Source organism: Lethenteron reissneri, chromosome 1 (assembly GCF_015708825.2).
Source record: "Lethenteron reissneri isolate LAM-NWPU_2019-01 chromosome 1, ASM1570882v1, whole genome shotgun sequence".
Classification (NCBI taxonomy): Eukaryota; Metazoa; Chordata; class Hyperoartia; order Petromyzontiformes; family Petromyzontidae; genus Lethenteron; species Lethenteron reissneri.
The window spans coordinates 7,390,524-7,399,665 of record NC_083779.1 but is presented as its reverse complement, the minus strand read 5'-3'; the positions used below and the strand labels follow the sequence as shown (position 1 = coordinate 7,399,665).

The window sequence follows — 9,142 nt, the reverse complement described above, 5'->3', positions numbered from 1 at the left end:
CACGAGGCGACGGAGACGGCCGCGGAGCGGCGAGCGAAGGGGCGAGCTCGGCGAGCGAGCGTCCGTGGCGAGGAGGAGACGAGGAGGGGGGGCGAGGAGGAGGAGGAGGTGAACGAGGCGTTGGCGACGTTGGCGCCCAGCATCATCTCGCGGTCGCGGCGTACCATGGTGCGGATCATCTCGCGCTCGTGGGCGCCGCACAGCCCGGTGCTCATGTCATGCTCCACCTTGTGCAGCAGGATCGAGTTCTTCTTGCCTGCGGTGCGGCGACAACGACGACGACGACGACATCAACAACGGCATCAACAACAACATCAACAACAACATCAACAACAATAACGACATTATCAACAATGACAATATCAACGATGACGACATCAACAACATCGATAACAATAACAACATCAAAAATAACGACATCAACAATAACATCAACAACGACATCAACAACGACATCATCGTAGTAGGGTTTTGCCCTTTTAAACTGGTACAAAACTGACACCTTTATACAATGCATCATGTTTGCAATAACCACAACACAAGTAGTCAAAATGCAAACAAAAAGAAACAACTCTGATGATGATAATGATATGCACTGTCCTTGAAGTTGATTGGTCCACACCCGAGACGGCTTTCTTTAGAGCCTAGTCCCCATTGGTGTTGGACCAGATGACGCCATCTCGGGTGTGGACCAATCAACTTCAAGGACAGTGCATATTATTATCATTATCAGAGTTGCTTCTTTTTGTATGCCTTTTTGAATACTTGTGTTGTGGTTATTGCAAACATGATGCATTGTATAAAGGTGTCAGTTTTGTACCAGTTAAAAAGGGTAAAAACCTACTACTATATTTTGCCACTGGTAAAAGAGGTCTCATAACGACATCATCAACAATAACGACATTATCAACAATGACAATATCAACAATGACGACATCAACAACCACAATAACAACATCAAAAATAACGACATCAACAACGACATCATCAACAATAACGACATTATCAACGATGACAATATCAACGATGACGACATCAACAACCAACATAACAACATCAACAAATAACGAACATCAACAACGACATCATCAACAATAACGACATTATCAACAATGACATATCAATGATGACGACATCAACAACAACAATAACAACATCAACAAATACCGACATCAACAACGACATCAACAACGACATCATAAACAATAAAGACATTATCACAATAACAATATCAACGATGACGACATCAACAAATAAGGACATCAACAACAACATCATCATAACAAAAACAACAACGTCTGAAATCCTGCGGCGCCTTTCACTGAAAAAAACACCTCTGCGGTACTAAACTCTACTGGACCTGGTATCGACAATCAAGGGTATTTACCCTGTCCCCAGACGGACCTGCTTGTCAGTTTTGATGTGGTTCCTTATTCACCAAAGTTCCTGTACCTGACACCATCGCAATCATTGAAGACTTGGTTCATCAAGGACTGAACACTGGGGTACCCCCCCTGGTGAGACACTGCTAACCAATACATACTTCACTTATCATCTGGCCACATGGCTGGCCTGCTCTAGACCAATTTCTCGACCACATCAAATTCCATACACCCAGCCATCAGATTCACCATGGAAGTCGAAAAATATGGCACGTTACCTTTTTTGGATGTCCTAATAAAAAAGAGACCTGATGGTTCACTGAGCCACTCTGTCTACAGGAAAGCCACCCATACCAGTGCTTACCTGAAACCGGATTCCCACCACTATCCATCCCAGAAGAATTCCCTCATCAAGACTCTGCACCATAGAGCCCAATGCATCTCTGACCAGGAACACATTGCCAGTGAACTCAAGCACGTACACCAATCTCTTAAGGCGCATGGTTACTCCGCCTACACAATCCGCAAAGCCATCACTCCAACCATGAAGAAGGACCCTCTTGAGGAGCCCATCAAAACCAAAAAATATCTCCAAAATCTTGAATAAACACAAGATCCAGGTCCGATTCAACACATTACATAAATCCGTATCTGGTTCCGTCTATAAAAGATGTGATTCCGAACATACAGTACCCTGGCGTCTAAAACTGAGTTGACTCTGTGGGAGTATTACATTGGAGAAACCAAACGACATGTCTCGGACCGCATCCGTGAGCACAAAGCAGACTTGAAACACGGTAGGACCGACACCTCGGCCGTGGTAGATCATTGTTATAATCCAGTGGGGCTCACATGACATTGACTCTTCTCCAAGACAGAGGTTCTCTGCAAGCCATCTGGCTACCAGGTAGGTGAGTCAGTGGGTGAGTGAGTGGGTAGGTGAGTGGGTGGGTGATTCAGCGGGTAGCTGAGTGAGTGGGTAGGTGAGTGAATTGGAGCAGTATATGAGTGGTTGGGTGAGTGCCTGCGTGAGTGGGTGGTTAGGGTGGGTCAGTGGGTAGGTCCAGTGAGTGGGTGAGTGGGTTAGGTGGGTCCAGTGAGTAGGTAGGTCAGTGTGTGGGTCAGTGAGTGGGTAAGTGAGGTGAGTGGGTAGGTCAGTGTGTGGGTTCAGTGAGTAGGTAAGTGAGTGGGTAGGTAAGTGAGTGGGTCAGTGAGTAGGTAAGTGAGTGGGTAAGTGGGTGAGTGGGTAGGTAAGTGAGGGGTCAGTGAGTAGGTAAGTGAGTGGGTAGGTAAGTGAGTGGGTCAGTGAGTAGGTAAGTGAGTGGGTAAGTGGGTGAGTGGGTAGGTAAGTGAGTGGGTCAGTGAGTAGGTAAGTGAGTGGGTAGGTAAGTGAGTGGGTCAGTGAGTAGGTAAGTGAGTGGGTAAGTGGGTGAGTGGGTAGGTAAGTGAGTGGGTCAGTGAGTAGGTAGTGAGTGGGTAGGTAAGGAGTGGGTCAGTGAGTAGGTAAGTGAGTGGGTAGGTCAGTGAGGGAGTCATGGAGTAGGTAAGTGAGTGGGTAGTCAGTGAGTGGGTAGGTCAGTGAGTGGGTCAGTGAGTGGTAAGTGGCGTGAGTGGTTAGGTGAGTGGGCAGGTGGGTCAGTGGGGTAGTTCAGGGAGTGGAGTAATGTGGGTGAGTGGGTAGCGTCAGTGTGTGGGTCAGTGAGTGGGTAAGTGGGGTAGAGTGGGTAGCGTCAGTGAGTGGGTCAGTGAGTGGGTAAGTGGCGTGACGTGGGTAGGTCAGTGAGTTGGGTCCCAGTGAGTGGAGTAAGTGGGTGAGCTTGGGTAGCGTCAGTGAGCTGGGTCAGTGCGAGGGTAAGTGGGTGAGTGGGTAGGTCAGTGAGTGGGTCAGTGAAGTGGGTAAGTGGGGTTGAGATGGGTAGGTCAGTAGTGCGGTCAGTGAGTGGGTAAGTGGGTGAGTGGGTAGGTCCAGTGAGTGGGGTCAGTGAGGTGGTTAAGTGGCGTGCCAGTGGTTTAGGTCAGTGAGTGGGTCAGTGAGTGGGTAAGTGTCAGGTGAGTGGGTAGGTCAGTGAGTGGGTCAGTGAGTGGGTAAGTAGGTGAGCTGGTTTAGCGTCACGTGAGTGGGTCAGTGAGTGGGTAAGTGGGGTGAGTGGGTAGGTCAAAGTGAGTGGGTCAGTGAGCTGGTTTAAGTGGCCGTGAGTGGTTAGGTCAGTGAGTGGGTCAGTGATGTGCGGTCAGTGAGTGGGTAAGTGGGGTGATGTGGGTATGTCACGTGAGTGGGTCAGTGAGGTGGGTAAGTGGGTGAAGTGGTAGGTCAGTGAGGGTCAGTGAGTGGGTCAGTGAGTGGGTCAGGGGGGTAAGTGGGTGAGTGGGTAGGTCAGTGTAGTGGGTCAGTGAGTGGGTAAGTGGGTGAGTGGTTAGGTCAGTGAGTGGTCAGTGAGTGGGTCAGTGAGTGGGGTAATGGGTGTGAGTGGGTAGGTCAGTGAGTGGGTCAGTGAGTGGTAAGTGGGTGAGTGGTTAGGTCAGTGAGTGGGTAGTGAGTGGGTCAGTGAGTGGGTAGATGTGGGTGAGTGGGTAGGTCAGTGAGTGGGTCAGTGAGTGGTAAGTGGGTGAGTGGTTAGTCAGTGAGTGGGTCAGTGAGTGGGTCAGTGAAGTGGGTAAGTGGGTGAGTGGGTAGGTCAGTGTGTGGGTCAGTGAGTGGGTAAGTGGGTGAGTGGTTAGGTCAGTGTGTGGGTCAGTGAGTGGGTAAGTGGGTGAGTGGGTAGGTCAGTGAGTGGGTCGTGAGTGAGTGGTTAGGTCAGTGAGTGGGTCAGTGAGTGGGTAAGTGGGTGGTGGGTAGGTCAGTGTGTGGGTCAGTGAGTGGGTAAGTGGGTGGTGGGTAGGTCAGAGAGTAGGTCAGTGAGTGGGTCAGTGAGTGAGTGGTTAGGTCAGTGAGTGGGTCAGTGAGTGGGTAAGTGGGTGAGTGGGTAGGTCAGTGAGTGGGTCAGTGAGAGGGTAAGGGTGAGTGGGGTAGGTCAGTGAGTGGGTCAGTGAGTGGGTAAGTGGGTGAGTGTGGGTAGGTCAGTGAGTGGGTCAGTGAGTGGATAAGTGGGTGAGTGGGTAGGTCAGTGAGTGGGTCAGTGAGTGGGTAAGTGGGTGAGTGGGTAGGTCAGTGAGTGGGTCAGTGAGGGGTAAGTGGGTGAGTGGTTAGGTCAGTGAGTGGGTCGTGAGTGGGTAAGTGGTGAGTGGGTAGGTCAGTGAGTGGGTCAGTGGAGTGGGTCAGTTGGGTGAGTGGTTAGGTCAGTGTGTGGGTCAGTGAGTGGGTAAGTGGCGTGAGTGGTTAGGTCCAGTGTGTGGGTCAGTGAGTGGGTAAGTGGATGAGTGGTTAGGTCAGTGTGTGGGTCAGTGAGTGGGTAAGTGGGTGAGTGGTTTAGGTCAGTGTGTGGGTCAGTGAGGTGGGTAAGTGGGTGAGTGTTAGGTCAGTGAGTGGGTCAGTTGAGTGGGTAAGTGGTGAGTGGGTAGGTCAGTGAGTGGGTCAGTGAGTGGGTCAGATGAGTGGGTAAGTGGGTGAGTGGGTAGGTCAGTGAGTGGGTCAGTTGAGTGGGTAAGTGGGTGAGTGGTTAGGTCAGTGAGTGGGTCAGTGAGTGGGTCAGTGAGTGGGTAAGTGGGTGAGTGGGTAGGTCAGTGAGGGGTCAGTGAGTGGGTAAGTGGGTGAGTGGTTAGGTCAGTGTGTGGGTCAGTGAGTGGGTAAGTGGGTGAGTGGTTAGGTCAGTGTGTGGGTCAGTGAGTGGGTAAGTGGGTGAGTGGGTAGGTCAGTGAGTGGGTCAGTGAGTGAGTGGTTAGGTCAGTGAGTGGGTCAGTGAGTGGGTAAGTGGGTGAGTGGGTAGGTCAGTGTGTGGGTCAGTGAGTGGGTAAGTGGGTGAGTGGGTAGGTCAGGGAGTAGGTCAGTGAGTGGGTCAGTGAGTGAGTGGTTAGGTCAGTGAGTGGGTCAGTGAGTGGGTAAGTGGGTGAGTGGGTAGGTCAGGGAGTGGGTCAGTGAGTGGGTAAGTGGGTGAGTGGGTAGGTCAGGGAGTAGGTCAGTGAGTGGGTCAGTGAGTGAGTGGTTAGGTCAGTGTGTGGGTCAGTGAGTGGGTAAGTGGGTGAGTGGTTAGGTCAGTGTGTGGGTCAGTGAGTTGGTAAGTGGGTGAGTGGGTAGGTCAGTGAGTGGGTCAGTGAGTGAGTGGTTAGGTCAGTGAGTGGGTCAGTGAGTGGGTAAGTGGGTGAGTGAGTAGGTGGATCAGTGTGCGGCTACTTCATCGAACAAGTGGTGGTGGAGTCGGGGTTGGGGGTTGGGGGTTGGTGGTGCGTTGCCGCGGTTTGCGTCCGCCGCACCGATGCGGTTGAGTCGGTCGATGGCGACGCTCTCGAGCGCGCGGCGCATCACGGGGTGCTCCTCGAGCACGGCGGCGAAGTGCTCGCTGGAGAGCGAGAAGAGGCGGCAGTAGGTGTCCGCGCGCACGCTTGCCGTGCGCCGCCCGCGCGTCAGCAGGCAGATCTCTGCGGCTGGGTGGCGGCAGCGGCGGTGGTGGAGTGGGGGGGCAGGGGGGCAGGGGTGGTTGGGGGAGAAGGTTACACGTGGGATGTATAAACTGGGGGGGGGTGAGTGATGGCGGTGTGCGAGTTGTGAGTTGAGAGGCGATGAGTCCATGTGCCCCCCGCCCGCCCGTCGCTCCCCCATGAAGCACGTTGACAACTCGGACTCAATGCTGCACACAGCTCCTAACACTCACTCTGTCCCTCCCTACTACCCCCTCCCTGCTCCCTCCCTGCTCCCCCCTCCCTCCTACCCCTCCCTCCCTACTCCCTCCCTACCCCCTCCCTACCCCTTCCCTCCCTCCCTCCCCCCTCCCTCCCTACCCCCTCCCTCCCTACTCCCTCCCTCCCTGCCTCCCCCTCCCCCCTCCCTCCCTCCCTCCTTACTCCCCCCTCCCTGCCTCCCCCTCCCCCCTCCCTCCCTCCCTACCCCCCACCCCGCCTCCTCCGTACCTCACTCACCTCCGAAGTAGCATCCGTCGGACAGCTTGGTGTCCCACACCACCGCCACCACCGCCACCGCCACCTCCACCGCCACCGCCACCACCGCCGCCACCGCCTCGCGAGAGCACGCTGAGCAGGCCGTGCTGCACGAAGAACATGCGCGTGCCCACGGTGCCCTCGCGCACCACCAGGTCGCCCGGCTGGAAGACCTCGAAGCGCAGCTTGGTGAGCACGCACGTGACGAAGGCGGGTCGGCCGTGGCGAACAGCGGCATCGTCGCCACCAGCTGGCGGCAGTTGTAGTTGACGATCTCTGTGGGGGGGGAAGGGGGGGGTGGGGTGGGGGGGGGTTGGTGGGGGGGGTTGAGTGGGGGGGGTGTAAGGGGGGTGGGGTGGGGGGGTGTAAGGGGGGTGGAGTAGGGGGGGGGGTTGAGTGGGGGGGTTGTAGAGGGGGAGAGTGGAGTTGAGTGGGGGGGGGTGTAAGGGGGGTGGAAGTGGGTGGGGGTGTAAGGGGGGTGTAGGGGGGGTGGGGGTGTAAGGGGGGTGGAGTGGGGAGGGGTTGAGTGGGGGGGTGTAGGGGGGGGAATGGAGTGGGGGGGTGGAGTGGGGGGGGGGGTTGAGCAGGGGGGTGTAGGGGGGATTGGAGTGGGGAGGAGTGAGTGGGGGGGGGGGGGTGTAGCGGGGGGGGTGGGTTGAGTGGGAGTGGGGAGTGGGGGGTTGGAATAGGGGGGGGTTGGAATGAGGTGGGGGTGAGCAGGGGGGTGTAACGGGGGTGGAGTGGGAGTGGTGGGGTGGGGTTGAGCTGGGGGGGTGGAGTGGGGAGGGTTGGAATGGAGGGGAGGATTGAGTGGGGGTGGTCAAGTGGTCGCACCTTCAAAAAGCGCTTTACAGAAACGCGTCATTCCTGGCGGTTGTGGAGGTGGTGGAGGTGGTGGAGGAGGAGGAGGATGAGTGAGGGGATGAGTGAGTTGGTGAAACGGGGCGGGTGAGGTGGCTCGCTGGGTGAAGTGAGTGATTGCGATTCGATTACCAGAAACCGCAGCAGATGCACAGATAGAAAATTGCAAACTCTCCGTTAGCAGACCAGAGCATAGTGCAACGTATCACCATGCGGCTTTGACCGCCTGAATGTGAGAATGTGGTCGTGGGCTTGCATCTACAAAACGGCAGCCGTGTGCGACACGGAGAATTGAACTTCTGGGCTGATGAAGCCATCCCTATTTGGCTACAGCATCCCAAAGTAGCCCCTAGCCCTCGCACAAACTCGTTTCAATAACATCGCAATATAATCATCGTAATCATCGTAACAAGTGGGAGGCTTTCACAGGTGTTGATCATGGGTTTTTCCCCTCTTTAAATCCTTTATATTAAGTGCGCTTGCTTGCTGCTTGCTTGCGCGCTTACGACCGTGCCAATCTTTCGGTCGTTTTGTAACCCACTTCCCGTGATCCAATCGAGCTGACATTTTGCACACAGACTCGTTGTGCGTGACAATTAATTTTCGTCAACATTTTTTTCCATAACTTTACACTTTTTAGGAAATTATTTTTTATCATATTTAATTACCAATTGCTTAATGGTGGCAGGCAATCATATGACCCATAGGTGGCAGCTATCTCAGCCAGAGGACGAGAGGACCTCTAGCCGCCACGCATATAAAGGATTATAGTGAAAAACTTAGTTTTTACGAGTAATTTTTTTTTTTCTGGCAACAAAACAGGGTTGGGGACCGCTGATCTAACCCACAAAAAAACCTCGAATACGAATCATTGTTCATCACGTTTCCGTGAATTCCATTCCGGTCTTTGTCTACAAGGCAGCAGCAGCAGCGGCGGCAGTGGCGTTGTTGTAATTCAGGTGTTCGATGGGCAACTCTTGAGGTTCTATTTTTCGATTTAAAGCTTTCGTGACTGCAGGGATTCATCTTCTGGTTCTTTCGGTAAAGTCACGTAGAAGGGAAGTAATGAAATAATAAAAATAAAACGTTGTGAGAATTATTTTATTATGTTTTATTTTTATTATTTTATTACTTCCCTTCTACGTGACTTTACCGAAAGAACCAAGAAGATGTTGAGGTTCTTCTGCTGCTGCTGCTGCTGCCCATGACGAGAGAGAGAGAGAGAGTTCGTGTCGTGTCGCTGACTTTCTGGTCCACAGACCCATCGACTATCATTGGCCATCGACTCACATTTGCAAACCAACGGACGACTCGCATTATATAGTCTTGGTTCTTTCGGTAAAGTCACGTAGAAGGGAAATAATCACATTTTATTGTTTTATATTATTTTATTATTGCCCTTCTACGTGATGACTTTACCGAAAGAACCAAGAATATAAATCCCTGCAGTCACGAAAGATTTAAATCAAGACGACTAGCATTGCCCAGAGACTATAATTGACCATAGCCTATAATTGACCATTGACTAAAAATTGTCCATCGACTTAACTTTACCCATAGATATCAAATAAAATAAACAACTTTTTAATGCATTTTTTTAAATTTAAATAATAATAAAATAAATTAAATCACGACGTTTCGGAAGCAACACAAGCTTCCGTCATTAGGTGGGAAAACGACAGCAAGAAATACAATTACTGTAGTGGACAATTTAATTTGTATTTCTTGCTGTGGTTTTCCCACCTGATGACGGAAGCTTGTGTTGCTTCCGAAACGTCGTGATTTAATTAATTATTTGAATATTTTCATTATTTTTATTTATTTTAGAAAAAAGTTTTTTTATTTTATTTTTATACCTACGTGACTTTACC

The 9,142-nt window shown here is 52.1% G+C and overlaps 1 long non-coding RNA gene across 1 annotated transcript; it reads right to left on the bottom strand.

The window, feature by feature from the left end:
- Positions 1 to 102: 102 nt before the first annotated feature.
- On the bottom strand, positions 103 to 6,413 carry LOC133361453 (uncharacterized). Its single transcript, XR_009757373.1, has 3 exons — positions 6,393 to 6,413; positions 5,730 to 5,894; positions 103 to 256 (listed from the first exon to the last, which is right to left on the bottom strand). It is a non-coding gene; the product is annotated as an uncharacterized LOC133361453 (long non-coding RNA).
- Positions 6,414 to 9,142: the final 2,729 nt, after the last annotated feature.